Below are 25,340 nucleotides of genomic sequence, written 5' to 3' on the forward strand. Positions count from 1 at the left end.
GTTGTATAGGAAGTGTTTCCATTTTTAACCACAAACTACTCCAGATGATGCCACTCTTTTGGGTTGGAGAAAAGTAATAATATCGGTATCAAGGTCTTTAGACTTAAGGCATTTTAGCAACATAATTTCAATTTTCATCACTTACATTTTCTGGATAATATCTCACTGTAACCACTGATTATAAGACTGCAATACTGAATCTATTTCCAATGAGAATTTGAAGTAATAAGATAATTTAACGTTACGGATTATAATTTCATAATATTCAAGAGGCACTAGAAGATGATCAGGACTTGGCATCAAAAATGTAGTTTCTAATCTTTGTTATGCAACTTTGTTAGCTCTGTAATCTCAAGAGGGCCTCAGTGTTCTTATCTGTAATGTAAGGAGAATAAGGTCAGATTTCTAAAAGTTGTCCTGCTTTACTGTTTCTTGATTTCTGCATTCTGGTTGTTCTTCCTCAATAATTCTTTATTCCTCCAGCTGTATTATTAGCTCCTGTGCCTTGTTATTTTTAACCATTTATCAGAGTCCAAATTTCATTAGACCCCTTCCATCACATCTGTGTTATTAAGTCTCGCCTGCTCTGAACACTTGCTAAGCCTTACTTGCTTTATAGGTGTTCACCATTATTCTGTCTTCAGTTCATACATAATCTTCCTTAACCTGGCAATCATATTACACTAAAAGTTACATTTCTTGTCAATCATTAACATCCAGCACTCCTCATTTTTGATCCTCATCCAGAGCCTTCAATCTGATACCTTGTATCATTTCTCACAAAAGATGCTTTTATCACTATCTTCAAGACAATTAAATGTAGCAGATATGAATTCCCTTTGGCAAATGCTGATAGAGTTTGTCACTGTCCTTCCCACCTAACCAGTTCAATGTGGTATCAGCTCTAAAGTCAGACAGTCTAAGAAAAGTCTGAAGTCTACCAATTACTGGTTGTATTAACTTTGGGAAAGTCATTTAAACTCTGATGATTTTATCTCCAAAATTATTGTCATAGAGAGGTTGTAAAGATTAATGGTTTTAAAAAATAAGTGTATATAATAGAGAACAGTAATAGATAAAAATGCTTTTGTACTAGGAACAGTGAAGTTTAGAATACTCCCACAGTTGGAGTTTGTGTTTTATTTTTTATTCTTAGGAAGATTTCATGAAGAAAAAGAAAAATCAAAATACAGAGGGAGATGAGATCTATATTAAAAAAAAAGACATAGGGGCTCTACTGGAATGAATCTGAAGAGGTACATATCAATTCAGCAAAGTTTAAAACCATAGAAATCCACGATTTTAAAATGATAAAGAATTACTGGAAATTACCATACTCTACTGACAAAAGTGTAAATTGGTACAAACTTTGAGAGTGAAATTTTGCAATATGTAACAAGAGTCTTTAAAATGTACCCATATAGTAATAGTATTTCATCAAAGCTAAGTTGTTGATTTTGAAACTATGTTACGGTCATGTAATAAAAACAATTCCTTGTTTTTGGAAATGCACACTGAAGTATCAAGGGATAGAGAGGGCTCATGTCTGTAACTTTCTCTTTGAAAGGCTGTATTCTTTGGTGTGTGTGGTCAACCCTTCTGGCACCAGAAAGCTGCATCAGGAATGCAAGGTGCTATCCCCACTGCTACCTGTAAGCTGGGAAATGGGGGACAGTCGTGGGTGTGATAGTTTTATGTATCAACTTGGCTGGGCCAGGGTACCCAAATGTTTGGTTAAATACTATTCTGGGTGTTTCTGTGAAGATGTTTTTTGGATGAGATTAACATTTAAATTGATGGTGAAGTAAAGCATAACATGGGTGGGCCTCATCTGATCAGCTGAAGGCCTTAATAGAACAAAACTGACTTTCCCCAAGCAAGAAGGAATTTTTCCAGCAGACTTTGGACTTGAAACGCAACTCTTTTTTGAGTCTCTAGTCCACTGGCTTATCCCCTCAGATTTTGGACTTACCAACTCTCCACAGTAACATGAGCCAGTTCCTTAGAATGAATATATATATACACACACACACACACACACACACATACATACATATACATATGTATGTATGTATGTATGTATACATGGCGGTTCTACATCTCTGGAGAACCCTAATACAGTGGGTAATTAAAAATGTCACATGGCTTGCTTACTGAAATTGGCAGCTTCTTTCTTTATTAAGCACTCTTCTAGGTATTGTCCACTTTTTATTAGATTCTAAAATTAGAGTCTGTGTTTCCAAAAATATTTTTCTAACGGTTTTTGACAGTTTAAACATTACTTTAGTGGAGGGACATTTTTTTTAGAGTTTCTTTTTTTGCCACTTTCAGTGATATCACTATAACTTATTCCTAAATGATTCAATATATATTCTCAAATATATATTTGATTTATATTCCCAAATTATTATTTCCAAATATTAACATTTGGGAATATTTGGGAAAGCTGAGTATAAAGTAACTGGAAATTCTTTCTCCTTCATGAAACTTTAAGTATGAAATTATATCAAAATAAAGCAATTTTTAAAATGTAGTAGCTATCTTGTTCACTGGTTCAAGAAGGAAGACTGAATATATGCTTAGCCTTTTCATCTGACCCCAAGGACCTGAAAATTACAGAAGAGGGTATCGTCATATCTCCTAAAATAATAAAAATATAACAATCAAAAGTAGTATCCTCATATCTTCAGACACTATGAAGAATCCTTCCATGAGAGAAAATAGATGGGAAAATAGAAAAGGAAGCCACAGCCAAAACATGCACAGAAGAAAACTCCTACAAAGATGGATGTTGGTCCAAGGGTGTGTTAACACTACAAATGTCAGATGATGAATATAGGTGGGATCTGGGACAGCCAAGAGAGTGATTGGTTAGAGTACTAAAGTAGAACACTACAGGGTCATCGCTTTTTGGGCCAGGCAGGAAGCAACGAAGATATCTGTTGTCATGTAGAACAGAGAGAGTCAATGCCGGGGTGGGGGGCGGGGGAGGAGTAAAACAGAAAATTTAGGAGGCTAAGTCGTAACTACCCAAAAGCAGCTACGGGTCCACTCTGTCCAGAAGTTTTATCCCACCACTTCTCCTTCCATATATGGAGAAAAACTTAAGTACTAGGGGTGGTGGAAGGGGAGGAGGGCGGGGGGTGGGAGTGAATGGGTGACGGGCACTGAGGGGGTCACTTGACGGGATGAGCACTGGGTGTTATTCTGAATGTTGGTAAATTGAACACCAATAAAAAATAAATTTATTAAAAAAAAGCTTAAGTAAACAGAGAGTTCATAACCTCAAATACACAGTTGAGGACTCAATCTTAATAATCAAAGGGAAAAGCCAATAATGAAAGAGAGGAAACAAGCCCAACAAAAGGAAGAACTCAATACCTGTAAAACATTAGTTTAATAAAGTGAAAAGGACAGCATTTTAAAATATTTAATAACTTTAGAAAGATGTGGAAGAATATTCATTTTTTAAAAAGAACCAATAGAATATCATGGAGATTTACAATCTGACCACTGAAATTTAAAAAATCAATCTACACTATCAAGATGGTTAAAAAAATCCGTAAGCTACAAGATTGAACTAAGGATTTTTCACAGAATGCAACCCAAACAAAAAATGATGTATAGGAGAAATTAATAAACTAGTCAACAAGCAAGAAAATAAAACAAAAACCAAAGAACTAATAGAGCCGATCAAGATAGACTTCCATTAAAAAAAATACCATAGACTAAGTGGTTTAAATAACTTTTTTTTTTTTTTTTTTTTTTTAGAGAGGGAGTGAGCGAACAGTGGGGATGGGCAGAGGAAGAGGAAGAGACAGAATCTAGGCATGGAGCCTGACACAGGGCTCGGCCTCAAGACCCTGAGATCATGACCTGAGCCAAACATCAAGAGCTGGATGCTTCTAACTGAGCCACCCAGGCGCCGTTTAAATAACAGTCTTAAACAACAGAAAACAAATTTATTTCTCACAGTTTTGCAGGCTGGAAGACTCTGGCTTGTAGATGGGTATCTTCCCACTATGTCCTCTTTCTCCTGTAGCCTTTCCTCAAGGCATGCACAAGGAGAGGGAGAATGAGATTTTTGGTGTCTTTTCTTATATGGATACTAATCCTATCAGATCAGGCTCCCACTTTTAGGGCTTCATCTAATCTTTATTAATTCCTTAGAGGCCCATCTTCAAATACAGAGACCTTGGGGCCTAGGGCTCCAACATCTGAATTTGGGAGGTACACACAAACTTTAGTCAATAATAATTTGAAACAAAAGCTAGTTCTTGAACAAGAGAAAATGAAGAAATAAATTGTATTAGAAACATAACTAAAGAATCTTAAAAACATGTACAAGCTCCTAGAGGATACCTTGAATATTTTTAAAAGGAAATTTAAAAAGTCATATAGGAAGAGCGTAAGAAAAGAAAAACTATGTTAATTTCATTTAGGAAAGTAGATTAAGAAAATTCTGGCTAAAGCAGATCAGATCTGTAAAGTAAGCCCCATTTATTAGAATAATAAGAAAAAGACTGATCATGGCCAAATAGGCATTGAGAAGTAAAAGTTAATTAGTTGCTTGAATGGTTCCCTGCAAGCTGGCCTACCACAAATGTGGCATCTTACAAAACCTCACAGAAACTGGCTATAGCCCAGGGCATAAGGAAATCATTATTGGTCAGCCATAATGTTTGGACCCCATTGCTACTTCCAGTGATTCTCATGTCAGGGAAGGGGCTGGTGTTAACACAATCAATCATGTATACTGCTGTGGCCTACTGGCATGGCCATCCTGCTTTCAGCATCTTTTTTTTTTTTTTTTTAAGATTCATTTATGAGAGAGAGTGTGTGTGTACAGGAGAAGGGGCAGAGGGAGACAGGGAGAGGAAAACCTCAAGCAGACTTCCTGCTGAGCATGGAGCCCAATGTGGGGCTCAATCTTAGTACCCTGAAATCATAACCTGAGTTGAAATCAAAAATTGGATCCTCAACAAACTGAGCCACCCAGGTGCCCCTAACTTGTAGCATCTTATATTTATAACCAGAAGTCTTAGATTTCAGTTGGGCTGGGACTTCTCATCAATCTTGAATGCCAGGCTGTCAGAATAGTGCTAAAATCAAAGTCCAGCTGCATCATATTACTACTATATTCTGGTTCCTGATCATGCCAAGGGAGGAGCTGGTATTTCTCTAATTACTCATTAGAAGTTCACAGTTCCAGTGGTCAAGATCCCTCTAATGGAATCTGTCACATGGCCCATATAGATTGCTATGCTCTGCTGTAGAGTGGAATGAGGCACTGGTGACTCTCCACTGACGTACTGACCCCTATTCCTTTAAGCTTTCCCCAGCAAATACTGCCCCGGCAGATCTGGCATATACCAGTATATGTGCTGTTTGGCCACCTACAATGTTTACAATGATTACGAAGACATGTCACATTACAGATTATATAAGGAAAACCATATAATCATATTTGCTGTCCCAAAGCATGTGAGAAATTGAACATTCATAATTTTTATAACAAAAAACAAAGTTCCATCTCAACCTAGTACCATTTATAAAAATAAATTCCAGACTTGACTAAATACCAATATAAAAAATAATAAAATTAGAAAATAATATATATAATTAAGTATAAATGTGTTTGTATGTATGACACAAAAGTTATAAAAGATTAATAAACTTGATTGAACATAGTGAGATTAAATCTTCTATGGAACTAAAATTCAAAAAAATTAAAACCATAAAATAAGTTCAAAGAAAAGAAAGAGGCAGAGGTAAAATATTTCAATATATAAACATATGGACTAATATTTAGAATGCATGTTGTATGGAGGAGTGAACGTACTCAGTAGAAGAGCTTTAGAAAAGCAGGGAAGCTTCAAGTCTGCTTTTCTGTTTATACTGTGTTTTAAATTTTATAAAAGACTAAATTTATTTAATATGCTAATACAAGCCTAATTATCACTCTCAACAACATAAAAAGTATAAAACAAATTTGTGATTTTAAATATATTAAAACGAAGTCTATGTCTATATATAGTACATTACATGAACAAAGAGTTAGAAGGAGACAAAAAGAAGACTGGTTGGGTCTATTAATAAATACAGAAGTAGCGATAATCTATATTATAGTATTTCCTATGCCACCAATACCAGCAAAAATGCACAAAATAAAATTCAAATACAACCTGGGAGAGACATGTTAATAGCTAAGATCTTATTCAAAGGCTACAGAAGAGCCCATCCAACTCACTATTTAGTTTGTATACAGGGTGGCACGTACTGTGTAGGTGCTTCTGAAAGAATTACAGAATTTTAATTTTAGATTAATAATTACAAAATTATAGGATACCCATAAAAGTGGTTCACTGCTATTATTTGTACTATCCAATTTTTAAAACCCACTTTTATAAAGACAGACACTGAATCACATTTTTATAAGATAGGTAAAATGTTCTTCCCTCATTATAAAAAGTGTGAACTGGTGGGTTCCCACCCCCCCATCCCCGGACTTTAGGAAAAGCAGCAATGAGAGCACTTTGGCTTGGGCTCAAATGAAAAAGGCTTTATCGGCAATTTTTGAATTGAAGAGTTTTACATTCAGGATTCATTAATCACATAACATCTCAATGTACAGAAAGCCTGACTAAAAGAAACCACCCAAAAAACCAACCAACTCAGCATTCATACACACCAATTTTCTTCCACAATTTTTCTTTAATATAAAACCAAACAAAAAAAAATCCTAATAGGTTAAAACAAGTCAAATGCCCAATCTACATAGGTAAATACTTCACAAAGGTCAACTGAATCCATAGCTGAAACTGAATTGTGCAGGTTTTCAGTGAAATCATTGGTCACATAGGACAAACAAAAGTTAACAGTTTGCATCTCATGGTTAGGCTTCTAGGAAATGACACCCAAGCAGCATTAGCCTTTGTTTTGTGCCTCTTGAAGAACTGCACATTTTATTTTCCAGCTAGTTTAACTTATTAAGAGTATATCAGCTATGATATGGTAATATTTTGGTACTATTCATAGAAGATCCCTATAGTAAAAGATGCCACTTTTCCCAAAGAGGAGCTTTGGATCTGACTTAGAAGTCTCAGATAAATGAAATATGTTATTGAATATGAACACAGAGGGAAGAAACACAAGATACAACATAGACAAGTTACCTCCTTGTATGTTTAGGAATTACTTTCTCCTTCAAGGTATCTACACTAAGAGGCATAGTGTGTCCTGATTAATATTTTAGTAGTAAAGATATGAAAGATCAGAACCTTGGCAAAACCTCAATTCGAAAATTGTTAACAAATACTTTGTGACAAGACTACGTGATTGAGTTATTACAAATTTATTATTATGAGGGAAAACAAGTATAGCCAGTCACATTTGAAAAACGTCTCACCCACTGCTTCTCAATATAGAAGGATAAAATTACAGATGTCTCTCATACAATTTATTCTACCTCAGTTCCCTGAAATTCCTTTAATTTCATTCATTAGAAGGGGATATAAAGACTTTATGCATTCAGCTTTTCTATGAAACATTCGATATCTTAAATATTATGTTTTTCTGTTTTAGTAAGCCACTTAGACTGCTGTGCTTTATTAGAGCAGCCCTAGCAAACTAATATATCCTTTCCAAAATTTAGGTTTTTTTGTTCCCCGTCTACATAAACTTTGGTCATCACTCCTCAATGGAAATGGGTAGAGGCTCTAGCACCATGCTTCTCGGGCTTCTCAGAAACTGCTTTCTTACTGCTGAAGCAAGGCTTATTAAATAGGTCAAGGACTTCCCCAAAGTGCCTTTTATAGTTAAAACCCACAACATAGTTTCTGCATTTTCCAACACGTGAGATTACAAAGAAAAGGTAGGTGTGTTGTTTGAACCAGAAGCCATTTCCGTATCAAAGTCATCATCTGACTGGTAAATGCACAGGGAGACTGAGTTGAAGAGGTAATTGAGGTGGTATGGTGGGCATCAGGGCCATGAGGTTGAAACTCTTCCTGTAGTTAACCAATCTAGTTGCTTCTTTATCTTTTTTCCAGATACTTTACACTTTCTTTGGTTTTGATACAGAGTTTAGACTGGGGTCCTGCCCTTGAGCCTACCACATGATTCCAGTTTTTTGTTTTTGTTTTTTTTCCTGCTGGTAGCTTTTTCTATCTTTTCATAATAGTACTCAGCTATTGCAAAAGTCTTCTGAAGTCTTGTGTAGCTGTAAACTGCAGCTCTGAAAGTCCTTTCATTATTTACTATAACTAAACCGAGAAGTGCAGAACTTAGCTCTGCAAATAGAGCAGCCCTCTATACTTCAGCACATCTTTGGTTTGTAAAACTAAACATCTTTTTTTTCTAGAAATAGTTTTCTAAAAGCAGTCACTCTACACTTAGTAATGTTCCTGAGGTGTGGAGTATATACCAGGCCATCTTCCTTCCTATCTCACATCCAGTCCCTCACTAAACTTCCCTACCTAGAAAGATTATCTCCTACAGTTCTCCAACCAATTTTTTGGTTTTGTTTTTAACAAAGAAGCGTCACATGCCAAGGCTTCAAAAACTTAAGGAAAAGGTAGTATCTATGGTTAGGAATGAGGTAAATGGGCATTTCAAGGTGCTGAAGCATGCTTAACATCTAAATGCATTATATATACTTAATGGTACATACAGGATAGAGACATAAAAAGTTAAAAATACAGCTTCATCTTCCCCTTCTCAGTTCGTTTATTTTTTAAAGATTTATTTATTTATTCATGAGAGACACAGAGAGAGAGAGGCAGAGACATAGGCAGAGGGAGAAGCAGGCTCCCCGCAGGGAGCCCAATGTGGAACTCGATCCTGGAAATCCAGGACCATGTCTTGAGCTGAAGGCAGACGCCCAACCCCTGAGCCACCCAGGCGCCCCTCAGTTCATACTTCTAAGAAATAATTTTTATTTTTTCCTGAGGACTTAGCCAGCTGATAGGAAAAATGCAGGCACAGAGGGGCTACGATGCTCTTTATAGAAGAAAAAACATGAAGAGGTTATAAGACTAGATTTGGGAGAGTACTAGAGGAAGGAGGTAATGATGTAAGATAGTGAAGGTCACTTTTTTTTAATGAGTTTTAAGGAAAAGAGGCAAACAATTACTGCATAATTTGTTGACTTAGAAGAGGACAGATGGGTAAATAAAGTTTTAGTTTACTTAGTGTAAGTGAAAGACTTCCTCTTCTGCCACTGCAAGAAACTTCATAAAGAATTTCTAAGGTACGTTTGTTTGTTTCTTTATTTATTTATAAGTAGGCTCCATGCCAAAGTGGGGCTTGAACTCATGACCCTGAGATCAAGACCTGAGCTAAGATCAAGAGTCGGACACTTAACCACTTAACTGACTAAGCCACCCAGGCTTTTCTTCAATGCTTTTAAAAATGGAACTTATATACTTTTTAATGTGACACTGAGCTGGCTTTATTAGGATAGGAATAAGAATATCTTAGATTTGAGAATATTTGAAGTACAACCAGATGGGATTTTGGACCAGTGGTGAAATATTCAACTCTATATCATTAAATCATTACCCTAAAACAAAGCCACAAATTAACCTTTACCATAACCACTCAGGGGGTTGGGTCCCAACCTTTCACAAGTTAGGAATTACTTGAAGGCAGAAAAAAAGTGAATTCTAGTTGGGAATTCGGGGCTCATGATTAGATATTTACAGACAGAAACCAGATTTAGGCAGCATTTCATGATTTCACTTATTAGAGGCATTCTCTCAGTTACATGCTAAAAATTCACTCTAATCCAGCCTTCAAAGATTTCTAATTTTTAGAGATGGTGTCTTTCCTGGTCCAAAAGAAGTCTGTGGTGGAAATAGACTGGCTCAGGGTTCCTCTATCTTTTTACTGACTATGACTAAAACCACTGGAGATTGGAAAATTATGCTATTGTCATCCAACAGACTATTGAACCACTGGTAGTGGGTGTTTACTACCATAAACTGGAAACATTAAGAAGGGACACTGAATGGGAGAAAAGGCATTTTAATTATGGTTGGAAAAAACCAAATGCCCTAATAGTGTTAGGCTCTAGATTAAAAACATAAGAGATTAAGTGAGGATCTACAAAGTCTTGAATCTGGAGTTGGTAGTGAACTCAAAGCCACAATTACTTTTGTGACAGTATTCAATCTCTCTCTTCCTTCCACCCACCAAAAAAGCAACTGTACACTTCAGAGTGAAGATTGCTGGGATTCTTAGGCCGAGTTAACATCTACATAGCAAAGCAAAGGGAAAAGAATCTACCCACATATTCAGACTCTGATATAATTATTATTTTTTAAGATAAGGAATGGGGGAGAGACAGGGAGAGGGAAACGGAGAGAATCTTTTTTATTTTTTTTTATTTTTTTTAATTTGTATTTATTTATGATAGTCACACACAGAGAGAGAGAGAGAGAGTCAGAGACACAGGCAGAGGGAGAAGCAGGCTCCATGCACCGGGAGCCCGACGTGGGACTCGATCCCGGGTCTCCAGGATCGCGCCCTGGGCCAAAGGCAGGCGCCAAACCGCTGCGCCACCCAGGGATCCCCGAGAATCTTTTTTTAAAAGATTTATTTATTTATTTTAAAGGAGGGGGCAGAAGCAGAGAGAAAATCTCAAGTAGACTCCCTGATGAGCACAAAGCCCAATGCAGAGCTCCATCTTACAACCCTAAGATCATGACCTGAGCTGAAATCAAGAGTCAGGCAACTGAGCCACCCTGGGGCACCACCACACTAAGATTCTTAAAATGGGTTCTACAGCAAGGTGTGAAAAAATAAAAATAAAGAATTAGAAATTATAATATCAAATTGGTTTAGGAGATATTTATATATGTAAGAATTACTAAACAGATTTACACTTTACTACTAATAAGAACACATCTTTAAAAGAAGGCAATAAGGAGTGTCAGGAAGAACTCAGGGCACAGAAATGATTCAGTCTCCTAAAATATGATCTTTTTTTAAGATTTTATTTATTTATTTATTTATTCATTCATTCATTCGAGACACACACACACACAGAGAAAGAGACACAGGCAGAGGGAGAAGCAGGCTCCATGCAGGGGGCCTGTTGTAGGATTCGATCCCAGGACTCCAGGATCATGCCCTGATCCAAAGGCAGACGCCCAACCGCTAAGCCACCCAGGCATCCCAAATATGATCCTTAACTAGCCAAATACCTGAGCTTGGGCCAGGGCCTCCACTCACAATCAATGGACTCTAAAAAGAAGCTCATGGCCCAAGTGATAACTTCCAGCAGAATTACCTTTCTGTCTGACAAAGCCCAGAAATGAAATTGATGTGACCACACCCAGATATTCCGTCAGCAGCTCATAAATCTCAGTGTGGGAGGGACAGATACAGTTGTAACCCCAGGACTGGTTAAGACCTTGAAGCACAGACAGGTCTTCACTTTTGCTTTGACTACGGAGAGTAAGGCATCTATTTGAAACTATCCCCAAAAGGGAAAGGGCTGGCTGAACATTCCATTTTCTTTGCTGGCAGAAAAAATGGACCTTGGTTGTGAATGTGTAGGATGGGAGCCGGAGATATAAACACCTGATAAACATGTTCAAAATTTTTCTTCTTGGCCAAGATACATGTTTATAGCAGACTCAGGTTTAGACACAGATCTTGACTGTGAAGTTTTTTTTTTATATATTACTAAAGCAAAACTGAACACTAAAATTTAACAAAGTACCTATAAATTACTTACTTGTATTTAGTTTGTTTATGGAATTACTCATATGATGGAAATGTAAACGTTTTGTTCTCATGTAACATCCAGTCTTTAGCTTCTGCCATCTACTTAACTCTGTTTTTCTTTAAAAAAAATTTTTTTAAAGATTTATTTATTCTTGAGAGAGAGAGAGAGAGTTAGAGACACAGGCAGAGGGAGAAGCAGACTCCATGCTGGGAGCCTGACGTGGGACTCAATCCCAGGTCTCCAGGATCACACCCCGGGCCAAAGGCAGGTGCCAAACTGCTGAGCCACCCAACTCTGCTTTTCCATTTCTACTCACTTCACTTTATTCTCTTCTCTAGGTACTTTCTCCCAGTAATATTACTCCTAAAAAATATCAATTGCAAGCTTCTCTGATCCTCTTGTTCTCCCAACAAGTCCATTAAAACCAATCATTGTTTAAGTAATGTGATCATACATTATTTCAGTCCTATCTTCATTTATATCCTTCTCTAGCTTGGATTTTATGGCCCATCATTAAAATTACTTCCTTAAAAATCCTTTAGAAACCTCTTTCCTTTTGACCTTCTGTTGGTAAACTCAGTGATCTTTTTTTCCCCTCTCTTGTACTTGAGCAACTGAATGTTGTCATATTATCTTAAATGTCATATGGAATTAATTCAGTTATTATTTTCATCCAGGATTTATCATAAGTAAGCATGCACACATATACACATGTGCATGCAGACACACATGAAACCGACTACTTCTTCCATAATCTAAAATCCCACTTCCGGGTATATCTCAAAAGGAAATAAAATTATCTCTAAGAAAAATCTGCACTCCCATGCTCATTGTGGCACTGTTCACATTATTCATACCCTCACACACACTGGAATATCATTTTAGCCTTAAAGAAGGAAATCTTGTCATTTGTGACAACATGGATAAATCTGGATGAACTCAGAGGGCATCATGCTCAATGAAATAATATAGGCACAGAAAAAAAATACTGTATGACTGTCACTGATTTTGGAAAAAAAGTCAAAATCATAGAAGCAGAGAAAATGGTGTTTACCAGGGATGGGAGGAGGAAATGGAGATGTTTGTCAAAGGGTACAAAGTTTGTTATATAGGATGAATTAAGTTCTAGAGACCTAATCTATAGCATGTTGACTACAGTCAATAATTTGATTATTTGAAATTGTCTAAAAGAGTAAATCTTAAGTGTTCTTACCATACATGCACAAAAGTTAACTATGTGTGATGATGGATATGTTAATTAGCTTGATTGCAGTAATTATGTCACTATATAATATACATCAAAATACTGCATTATACATCTTAAATGCATACAATTTTATATTAATTCAAGACCAATTAAATTATTTCAGTAGGATTTGGTTTTCCTTAGTCTCTCTACTCTGCCTCTTTCTGCATTAGGTTCAGTCTTAGATTCTATGTAAAAGATGGTGGCAGCAAATTGAAGTCCAGTATAAATGAACCAGTGTTTCTTCTCCAGGAATCTAGTAAAAGTCTTATGGCTTCACACTGGCTCTATCTCAGTATCAAGGATTATAGCTGGTGAGTATTGTAAGTTTTAGGCATAGATCACATACCTATCTTTGAAGTACGGAGTAAAGACATCTCCAACTAAAATACATCAGTGGCGGGGGAGGGTTTCCCATTGGCAAGCTGGGTGGAAGATAAAAAAAAGTAGCTGTCTGTACAGTATCTGAAAATATATACACTAGATGCAAAAATTGATAAAGATAAAAAAATCTTATGGTGGTAAGATTATAAATTGTTTTCCATTCTATTTTCCAAAGTTTTTATATTGGATAATTTAAAATTGTATTGTTTTATATAACTATGCATCAATCCTTATTATTTGCAGATTACATATTTGCGATTTTGCCTACTCACTATAAATTGTTACCTCCAATGTCCATATTTGCTACACTTTCACAAGGCAATGCTCTGCTTTCTTGTTTCAGCTCTCATACTATAAATAGCTATCTATTTTGTGATATATTTAGTGCCACATTTTTCAATAACTGCTTTCCTTGGTGATTTTGTTTAAAATGCCCCCACATCTAGGGCTAGCATTCTTAAGCTCAAGAATTCCTGAGATGTGCCTTAAGGAGAAAATCTGCTAGATAAGCTTTGTTCAGTTAAGAATTATAGCATTGTAGGTCATGTGCTTAATGTTAATGAATTAACAGTATAGATGAAATAAACTGTCTTTAAACAGGAACATATATAAAAAAATAAGCTTCTGTATTAACTGATTAATGAAAATGTTGTCACCAGAGGTTTGCAGGAATCTAATTCTATATTTCTTCTAGGAGCAAGAATTCAGAATGTGCTAATTCAGTATTCACAATGATGTAAGAGAACAAAATGGCCATGAATAGTGAAAATAGACTAAAAGTATATATGCATTTTAAATAAATATAATAAAATTACATTTTCAATATCATGAATTTTATAAATGAATACAGAAAACAAATGCAAAAAGCTAATATAAATGTAAAAGGACAAAATTAACAATATAAAAAAGTAATTTCTCAAATATATTTTAGCAACATAATCTATCCTTGAAATAAATATTCTTTTTTTTTGTTTTGTTTTGTTTTTGAAATAAATATTCTAAAAAAAATTTGATATTGATCACCATGCATCAAAATGGTGACTAGCTGCAGAAAATTCTGAATAGATCAGATTTAATATTTTTCTATGCATATTGTTCATAATTGTACCTTATATATCAAATCTTCAATTAAAATCAATTATTGAAAATTCTGGAGAAATATTTTAATGTAAAAATGTTTCCAAATAAACCATCAAACTACAAATTTTCAGTAAATTTCAACTTGCAGTGTCTCTGCTAATTAGCCTTAAACACTTGTATACTCAAAGTACTTGATTTAATTTATTTGGCTAAGTTATAATTTTTTGTTGCAAAAATTAAATTTTAAAAATATTTTATGGACTTGCAAATTTTACAATGCAAAGGCAATATACTGATAGTGATTATTTTTAGGGTTACCTTGGAAAATGAAGATCATTAGGTGTTAAATAATCTTGCTAGAAATATAATTATAATGCACATAAGAAATATCAGGCAATGGTTCTAGTTCAAGAAAATTCCCTTCATCTACAAAAATATATAAAAATTGGAAAAAATGATATGTACTCATCTCTAAATATATTATTATGAGCAGTATCTCAAACTGGGCATTAAATTGTTCCCTGATTTACTTACTCATTTTTTTAAAGATTTATTTATTTATTTGAAGGAGAAAGAGAAAGAGTGTGAGTGTGGGGAGAGACAGAGGGAGAAGGAGAGAAAATCCCAAGTAGACTCTTCAATGAGCATGGAGCCCAATTCAGGGCTTAATCTCATGACCCAGATCATGATCTGGGTTGAAACCAAGAGTCTGATGCTCAGCTGACTGAGCAACCCAAGTGCCCTTATTCATTTTTTTCAATGGATATTTACTGCTAACCTCTCACATGCCACACAAAAGTTCCAGGTGCCAGCAGTGAATAAAAACAGACACAAGCGTGAGTTAGCATTCCAGGAAGAAGGGAAGTAGACAGTATATACAAGCAAACCAATGAGTAAACAAGATAAAATTTCATATGTTGACAGATGCTTAAGGGGTAAAAAATAGGATGATATAATAGAAAGATGTGCATGTTGGGGGAGGTGAGGAGATGGTCAAGGAAGGTTTACATAAATGATGACATGAGAGCTAAAATTTGAAAACTGAAAATAGGGCCCATAAAGAAAAAAAGAAAATTGGGATCTAAGTGAAGCACAAAAATAAGGCCAGTATGACAGGCAGTAACTGCAGGGAGGATTTCTGGTAGATATCTATCAATTAGAAAAAAGTCAGAGAATCGAATAGAAAAACAGCCAAGAGACTTAAACAGGCACTTCACAAAAGAGTTACTTCAAATGACCAATAAATTTGAAAAGGTCCTCAAACTTAAGAGTCATAAAGGAAATACAAATTAAAAGTACAATGAGATAACACTGTAAACTTATCAGCAAAGTCAATGTTAAAAGAAAGGACATGCAAAGTTGGGATACAAGGATACAAACGAACTTGAACTCATATATATCTGGTTGGGTTGCCAACTGGTTTGTCCACCGGCAATTTGCTCTTCACTATCTACTAAATTTGAACATATGTACTTCTTAAATTTGTTTTTTTAAAGATTTTATTTTATTTACTCATTAGAGATACAGGAGATATGTATATATATATATATATATATATATATATATATATATCCTATATATATATAACAAATATCTATATCTAATATCTATATCTACTTTTCTCAACAGATATGTTCAAGTTTTATATCCAAAATTTACAAACTCAAATATCTACAAACTGTGGAACAGAAAAGTGAAATATGGTATGCTCACGTTATAAGATACTATACAGTAATAAAAAAGAACAAGCTCATTCTACACAAACCTTGAATCTCAGAAACATACTAAAAGAAGCTTGATTTTTAAACACATATTACATGATTCCACTTACATACAGTTTTCAAACAAGTGGAATTTGCAGTGTTAAAAGTTAAGATAGTAGTTAACTTGGATCAAAGGGATCTAGTGATTGAGAGTGGCCATGAGGTAGCTTCTCGGGAGCAGGCAATGTTCTTCAAGGGTCTTAATAACCATGACAGATAATGAGAAAGAAGAAGAGATTCATCATTTCCCTAAATGTGGTAATACAAGTGCTCTTACTTTGAGATAATTTGTGAGCTGTTCATCTAAAATTTTTACACGTTTTTGTATGAATGGTACAATTCAACAAAGTATATATTTTAAAATATATTATATTACAGTAAAAAGAATAGATTTGAGAAAAGATATGATGTTTTGGTTTTGGGTAGAAATAGGGCTCTCAGAAAATAGGACTGCTTCCATATGTCTTAGAGGTAAAATAGGTAGAACTCACTGATGTATTCTGTGTAGAGAATAAGGGAAAGGTAGTGATCAAAATTGACTATTAAGTTTTCAGCTTCAGTAACTGGATCAAAGTTGACAACTCTTATGTTTCCAGAGAGACAGAACAGTTAATTGAGTTAGATATTGCTTAGGATTTGAGTAAGGAGAACAGAGAAAAAGATACTGGATTTAAACATGGAAGTCATTGATGATTGATGAACATAAGGTCAGAGGTACAGATGAAAGAAATCCTCATTGGAGCATGTGGAACTGAAATTAAGATGGAAGTCGAGAAACTAATTTTGCCAACTCTGAGTAGGTATCTGTTTTTCCCTTCTGTGAATTAGGAAGACAGAAATGCAAAGAAAACGAGCAAGCTGGAAAGTGTGATATCAGAGCAAGTTATGACATACATTACACAAATGGTTGAAGAGAAGGAGCCTGGTATAAAAACATAATACTTACTCAATAGTCTTGTTAGAAGATTAGGCCTCATCTACCATGATTTGCCCTTTCCCACCACCCTAGCGACTTTTTAAGAAACCTCTTGATATTATTACTTCCACAACAAATAGTCATTTTTCTTCTATTCTTTAAGTCTATGTATAGGGGAGAAAGTTACCATTTTTCTCTTCATTTCTTTTGCTTTGACAGTTTTATTGAGATATAATTCACATACCATAAAATGTACCCATTTAATGATGTGTACAAAAATGTACCCATTAATGATGTCCAAGTGTTGTCTGGTACTAATAACATTCAGCATGAACCAAAAAATGTTTGAAAACAAAACAAAGAGATATTTTCCTTCTTGACTTTTGTGTTAGTGATCAATTTTAATGAAAAAAGTATCATACAAAATAAGATTTTAGGAAAAAAACAGAAGAAAAACCATTTCCAATTCATATGCAGAGCAGAACTCATAGTAACATTCTGAGGAGTGAAGTATTTGGTTCTTAATTTTAGGAATCTTATCATCATTCTATATATCTGTTCTTCATGATATGTGACAAAATTAACCCATACATCTTCAAACTACTATTTATCTTTCCAATTACTTGAGGCCAAGGGCATTCCTAACAAGAGAAATAGCTTGATCCCTTATTTCCTGCATCTGAGCTGTTGATTCTTAGAGGAAATTATGTAGTCATGCTTATTGGTACCACTACAAATCCAAAGACTCCAACCTCAGTGGAGCTGTTAGTACATCTTCAAGGCTATCCTTTCTATGTATTCTTTCTCCTGCATCTGTACAGTGATTACTGTAAACCTTTATGAATAAATCCTTCCCCATTTCCTCATTCTCAAAACATAAACTTGCCTCCTATTTTATGCGGAAATCTCCATCACTTGTCATCACAATACCTAAAATATTATCTAAGACTGCTCTCTAACTTATTTGCTAGAGTTTCAGACCCTGAGCTATTCTTTTGTTGTTAGTTCTAAACTAGTTCTTGAGGGTTTGCTATGAGACAGGCATAATGCTCAGGCAAAGACAAAAACTCCCTCCTCAAGTAATGTTAAGTGTAGGAGACAAATACATGTGGCACACTAAGGGTTTCAGGTAAAGGGGGTTAGGCTAGGTTTAGGTGATGTCTAAACCAACCTGAAAAATGGTAAGCAGGGGTCAAAGCTCTTATGATGTGCCCTCAGAACTCTCAATTCCCTAGCATATCACTTAATACATTGTGTTATAATTTGAAGTCCTCTACAAGATAATTGAAAAGCCACTTAGGGCAAGGTTCGTATAATCTTGTTAACCACTGTATCCCAACATCTAAAAAAGTTCCTGTGAAAGAAAAGCACTGAATATTTAGAGTACTATAAAATAATGGAAATAATATGAACTTCAGAATTAAGACTGGCCCAAGCAGCGTTGATATTCAAACATTTAACAACCAGGATGGATGTGTGTATCAACTGAATATTTTCTATAGCTCTAAACTTAAATTCTGGCTCCATTTCCTGAGATTTTTAAATTAAGGCAAGTCAGTTAAGTCTGAGCATCATTTTACATCTGTATGTATTGATCATAATAATACTTAATTCATAGGATGGTTTTAGTGATAAAATGAAACAACATAAAAACGCATTTCAGTATCTGATACACGGAAGACATATAATAAATGTTTGATTTCCTTTCTACACTGCTTTTAAGCAACGTCTATTTATAGTTAGATAGAAAATTAAAATATGCAGAAACCAAAGCAGAATGAATGTATTCTAATTATTTCATCTTTCCATAATGATTTTTCTCAAGTACTCAATTTAGTTTGCTTCTAAACTTTAAAGTAGATTTATTTGTTTGTTTATTTATTTGAGAGAGAGAGAATGTGCATGAGTCCTCACACACATAAGCAATGGTGGGGGCAGAGGGAGAATCTTAAACGGGCTTGATCCCCCAGCATAGAGCTCCAGGTGGAGCTGGATCTCAGGACCCTGAGCCAAAACCAAGAGTCAGACTGAGCCACCCAGGTGTCCCACATTTATCTTTAATCTTCCCTGTGATGTAAACAATCACTGTTCATTCATTTACCTAATTAACAAATTTGTGCCTATAGTCAACCCTAGATTATACTTGATTCAACAGAAATTTAAGAGCCTATTATCTGTTCAAAATTGTAATTTAGCTTTATTATTCATGTACTAGTTTATGCAGATATTTCTGGATAGATTCTGGCTGAATAAATGCTTCGAGATGCTTAAAAGCTATTCTTTCTTTTTTCTTTTGTTTTAATATTAAGATAACTAATGAATTTCATCCAAAATCAGAAATCAAAGTTGAATGGAAAGAAATAGCCTTTGGCATAATTAAAAACTGCTATCTGTTACAGCAACTATATGCTTTAGCTTTAAAATTTTTTAAGGGAATAGTTAACAAATAATTAGAAATCTGATAAATTGTGCTAAATGCTAACTTCAAATCTTAATAATCGATCTATATGATTTAAGTCTTTATTGGTTAAAAGTATCCTAGTTTATTCAGTATATTGAGACTTTTTCAATATATTGAAACAACAGATCCAACGATAATTACAATTAAGTTCTTCAGAACAGTCTACCAAATACAATAGCAATATAAATGGATTAGAATTCTATCTGTAGGTTGAACAAAGAGAGCATTGATTTCTGGTGGGCTTGGTTATTTCTCCTTACATGTGCCCATTTTCAATGACTTTAAGCTATTTGCCATGGAAGTCATATAGTTGATTTATGTAAAGGTAAAATTTTGTTCCACTAATGTTGTGGAAGAACGATCTTTAAGTTCACCACTTCCCTTAAATCATAAGACACAAGAATAGAATCTCAAGCTAGTCTAATTAGAGAATTTCAACTTGTCATTCGAAATGATTTATACATTGTCATTACGTTCCTCATTTTAGAAATAAGTGTCATAACTTAATAAAGAGTGATGGCTTTCTTACTCTGGGTGCTAGTGAGCACATACATAATTACTGTTTCAAGAATCACTACACAAATATTGAGAAAATGAATCACTAAAGAGTTTTAAAATGAGAATGTGAAAATTGAAGTAATTTTAAACTGCATGATGTAAAAGCATGAGAGCATGCTTCTTCAACAGATCACCTCTAAATTCACAAAGTAAACATGACTTGGTGAGAATAGGCATAAGTTGGAATTCTTACCCTGGAAAGAAACAAGCTAGAGGATTTTTCCAGTTTGTTCAATTTTCAATTTCTTTAGATAAGTCCTTTCTTCTTCTGGCCTCAGAGGAGACTCTCAGCTCCCTATTTTTCTGCATGATGAAATGGAAAAGACAACAAGGCACATTAGTTTCATAAAAGACTTCCAAAAATCTCATATTCACCCTCCATCTTACATTTAGGGCCTTCACAGCCTTGCCATCATCTTTCTAGGAAGATTGATTTTCATCTCCATTGTGGACTCCTCTCTAATATATTCTGTGCTGAAGCTTCCTGGGCTCCATTTCTTTTGACTAAAGCTCATACCCAGTTTTTTTTTTAGGGGTGCTGAGGGGCTGCTCCGCTTTTATTATCAATAGGAGGTTTCTCTAAAGGGAGTGTGATGCCCCTCCCCTGTGGGACCACTGTCCAACCTGTGCATCATCCCTTCAAGTACCCTCTCAGAAGAAGAGCCCCCGCATCCCCCTGTCGATGCCTTGTTGGTCATAGAGGACGTTGAACTTGTTCACAAACTGGTTCATGGTGTTGCAGGTTTTGGTGATGTTGCCAAGGTAGGCCATGAGCCCCACGTCATTGCATTGATCGTAAAGTCTGTCTTGAACTTGTCTGTACTGAGCACAGGGAGGCAGTGACACAGAGCATAGGCCTCCCGCAGGATCTCATGGTTAAAGGGGACCTCTCCCGCTTCAGAGGCCTTGACATATTCCAAGATGAGCTTGACCCGGCTGTGCAGCATCTTAATGGCACTGTGTTGCGCTATCAGGTGTTCGGCCACTGTGGAGTTCTCGCTGCTGCCCGTGGCTGTCATTCGGGCCACGTAGTCGACGCCAATGAGTTCAGCTTCCTCTGTGGCCAGAGTGTAGGTCAGTTCCGCAAACAGCATATATATATATATATATATATATATTTGTTTTTTAATTGATTAAAAATCAAACAAAATCATAATATATTTTAAAATATATATTTATTTTTAATTGATTAAAAATCAAACAAAATCATATTTTATAGATATATATTTTAATATTTCATTTATTCATGAGAGACACACAGAGAGAGACAGAGAGAGGCAGAGACACAGGCAGAGGGAGAAGCAGGCTTCATGCAGGGAGCCTGATGAGGGACTCAATCCCGGGTCTCTAGGATCACGCCCTGGGCCGAAGGCAGTGCTAAACGGCTGAGGCACCCGGGCTGCCCTACTCCTCAATTATATATTTAGGTAGTTCTAATGAAATTCAAAGTAAAGATCACATTATTTTTCCAATATTAGAGTCATTAGCTGACTTTGTGTATTAGTGCTTTAGAGACCTTCACTTACCTATTTTTCCTTTTGTTGCCTGTGCTTGTTGTCATATCCAAAAACTCACTGCCAAATCCAACACCATGAAGCTTTCCCCTATTTTTCTTCTAAGACTGTTACAGTGTTAGCTCTTATAGTTTAAGTCTTTGATCTATTTTTACTTAATGTTTTGTACATGATGTGAGGTAAGGGTCTGACTTCATAGTTTCACATTTGGATATTCAGTTTTCCCAAAACCAACACCACTGGTTAAAAAATTGCCCTTCTCCCATTGAATGGCCTTGGAATCTTTGCTGAAAATTAACTGACCACTTATATGAGGGTTTTGGCAGGGCGGCCCTCTATTCTCTTCCACTGATTCATATATCATACATTATATGTCTTTATGTCAGTGACATACTGTTTTGATTCTGTACCTCTGTGACACACTTTGAAGTCAGTAAATGTGAAACTTCCAGTTTGTTCCACTTTCTCAAATTGTTTTGGATACAGGGATTCCATATTAATTTTAAGATAAATATTTTCCATTTTTTTTTGTTTCTGGTTATAGTCATTCTAGTGGGTGTGATATTAATAATTTTGATTCCAATAATCTATTTCCTTAATGTATTTTTCTCTTTTCATTCTATCAGTGAAGAAGGTAAAGTCTTCCATTATTGTGTGTTTATCTCTTCTATCTAGTTTTGCTTCATATACTGTAAAGCTGTTTTATGAGACGCACACAGACTTTTTTTTATCTTCAGGTGGAAGCAACACTTTTTTTTTTTCCTGAAAGTCTCCTTTGTCTTATGCTAATATTTTATATCAGGCTACCTTCTACTTTAGCTTAGTTTATTCATGATCAATACTTTTTTCATCCTTTACTGTTTTTCACAGATCTTTTATTTTGTGTACATTTTTTCTTAAACCAATACGACAGTTTTTGAGTAGTCTGTGTATATTTAATGTAATACTGATATATTTGGTTTTAAATATATCATCCTTCAGTGTGTAAAGCAACAAAATGAATGTCAAGTCTATTTTTCCTGTATTTTTTATTAAGATATCATTAGAAATGACCAAAATTAAGATTGTGTTACCAATATTTAAAATTTTTATTATTTTTCAGCAAAAAGGAGACATGAGACTGACATAATCTAGTTGTGTATGGAAAAAGGCACACTTTCTCTACTTAACTAAAGGAACATTTCATAAACACATCATATAAATATGACTAATCCTATATTTTATAATTGACAATTTCCTTATTGCTGTATATTTCTTTTGAAAAAATTGAAAAAAGTCTCAGTTTTTATAAAAATGAAAGATATTTATAATCTTTTAAAGATTTTTGTTGTTGCTTTATTTTTAGAGAACAAGGATTATGGAATATTCTGCTGATTTACTTAATATCAAGATGCACAGATTCTTCCCCTGGCCTCTTTTTATCCTCAACCCAAGCCATATTTTTCCCCTCAATAAAAGATCTCCATATGTGTATTTTTTTTTTTTTAGGTGAGCTTGCTCTATCTAGAAAACTGTAATTGTCCTCTACCTAGTTGCATAGACCAAAAAAAAATTTTTTTTTCATTCTCTTGAGACTTTTTGGCCTATGTTTCATAACTTTTATAAAAAATATTGACCAAAACATTAAATATTCCATATTAGTGAATGATGTACTTAGTGAATGATAAACTCAATGTCAAAAAGTAATTACACTTTTCATGAATGTGTTACTGATAATTTAATTCGTATTTCTGTTGCTAATAAGTTCCCCACTTAAGATCTGGTGTAGATGTACTTATTTCATTTTCATCTAAACAGTACCAAAAATCAAAATTGAAAAATAATAAAGAGATAATTTGGCTTCCAAAACTCTTAGTTTTGAGCAGTCATCTTAGTCATTAAGCTCAACATATCATTGGTTTTTTTCTATGTAGAGTTAAGTATTTCCAGGTATTTCTAGTTCTGCCTTATCTCTGATCTTTAAACTTCTATATTATCTAACATAGGTATTTGAAACGTATTAGTTCATTTGAGATAATAAATATATCAAACTGTCCTGTTGCAGAAACAAAAGAAACACTTCTTGAAATTGAAACTTTGGATTATTCCAGAAAAAGTACTGGTAGGATGAGATAAGAATTTTTCTTAATCACTCCTACCAATAACATACAAGTAGCAATGCAATTCATTATGAAGATTTAGAAGAACTAAGAACTTTGGTATTAGTTTAGGATGATTTTTGGAGAAAAAAAATTTTTTTTTTAATTTTAGGCACAAAGGGAACAAAACAGCTTTGATTTCACTATGGAACACTTGGTGTCAAAATAATGATACCCTTCTGCTACATACTCTAAAAAAATTATGATGCAGTAACAAAAAATTGTCACTCGATATATTCTGATGATATCCATTATCTTCATGGATATCCATTATCTTTCTGATACCATGATACAAGATCCTCTTCTAAATGTTATTTCAATTTTTGGTCTTTGTTTATTTTGGGGGAGGGGGTGCCTGGGAGGCTCAGCTGTTTAGGCATCCAACTCTTGGTTTCAGCTTAGGTCTTGATCTTGTGGGTTGTGAGATGGAGCCCCCTGTCGGCACCGTGATCTTCGGGGGGGGGGGGGGGGAGGCGTGTCTGCCTGAGGATTCTCTCCTGTTGCCCCTCTCCACACTTGCTTACGTTCTCTCTCTCAAATAAATAAATCCTTAAGAAAGAAGAGAGAGAGAGCAGAAGAGGAGGGACAGAGGGAGAGAATCTTTTTTTTTTTTTTTAAGATTTATTTATGTATCCATGATAGACCTAGAGAGAGAGAGAGAGAGAGGCAGAGAAACAGGCAGAGGGAGAAGCAGGCTCCATGCCGGGAGCCCGACGCGGAACTCGATTCCGGGACTCCAGGATCGCGCCGTGGGCCAAAGGCAGGCGCCAAACCGCTGAGCCACCCAGGGATCCCCAGAGGGAGAGAATCTTAAGCAGGCTCGATACCCAGCATGAAGCCTGATGCAAGGCTCCATCCAACTCAGGACCCTGAGATCACGACCTGAGCCAAAATCAAGGTCTGAGTCACCCAGGGTCCCATTATGTGATTCCACTCCAAGACAAATATTAAGTAGAGCCATAATTCTCAAATTGATGTTGGAGAATCTTTCCAGGGTTCCCCAATTAACTGAGAATTTAAAATTTTTTAAGTAATATCAATGATAAAAAAAAGCATGTAAGATCATAATCAGTATCAGCTGAATGCTACCTTTGTACATGAACAAAGATACCCAATTTCAATGCTTGAGTTGGCAATGTTTCTAGGAGCTGGTGAAAAATAGGCTGGGCTAGTTTAAGAATGGCTTTCTAAAACACGCTAAGGAGTCATTTTACCAGTTTAAGAGGAGAAATGTAATATTTACAATGGGAAAAGATCATTTAGATATCCATATAAAGAATGAGCTAACCAAAAAAAGAAAAAAACTAATTAGAAGGAACTATTAAAATAGTACAAATAGGAGACTGTAGAACAGTAGGGATTATAAACAGAATTTGAAAGATAGCTAAGGAGTAGAATCCATAAAAGCAGGAACAGACTGGCTATGGGATGAGAGGAAGGAGCTTTTTAAAGCCACGAGGGATTGATATAAAATGATTATAGATTAAATGATTATTATCAGTGAATTAAAAACATGTATTTTTTGTATTTTAAAGAATTAATGTAC

The 25,340-nt window shown here is 35.1% G+C and overlaps 1 protein-coding gene and 1 pseudogene across 1 annotated transcript in view; both read right to left on the minus strand.

Moving 5' to 3' along the window:
• Positions 1-20,470, minus strand: part of ZCWPW2 (zinc finger CW-type and PWWP domain containing 2) — a 122,419-nt gene extending 101,949 nt beyond the window's left edge. The window contains exon 1 of the mRNA XM_055321451.1: positions 20,336-20,470. The gene's annotated coding sequence lies outside the window, so the exon portion shown is untranslated. The remainder of the gene's footprint in view (positions 1-20,335) is intronic.
• Positions 7,690-20,840, minus strand: LOC129507319 (SIN3-HDAC complex-associated factor-like; annotated as a pseudogene).
• Positions 20,841-25,340: the final 4,500 nt, after the last annotated feature.

Source organism: Nyctereutes procyonoides, unplaced genomic scaffold (assembly GCF_905146905.1).
Source record: "Nyctereutes procyonoides isolate TBG_1078 unplaced genomic scaffold, NYPRO_anot_genome, whole genome shotgun sequence".
Classification (NCBI taxonomy): Eukaryota; Metazoa; Chordata; class Mammalia; order Carnivora; family Canidae; genus Nyctereutes; species Nyctereutes procyonoides.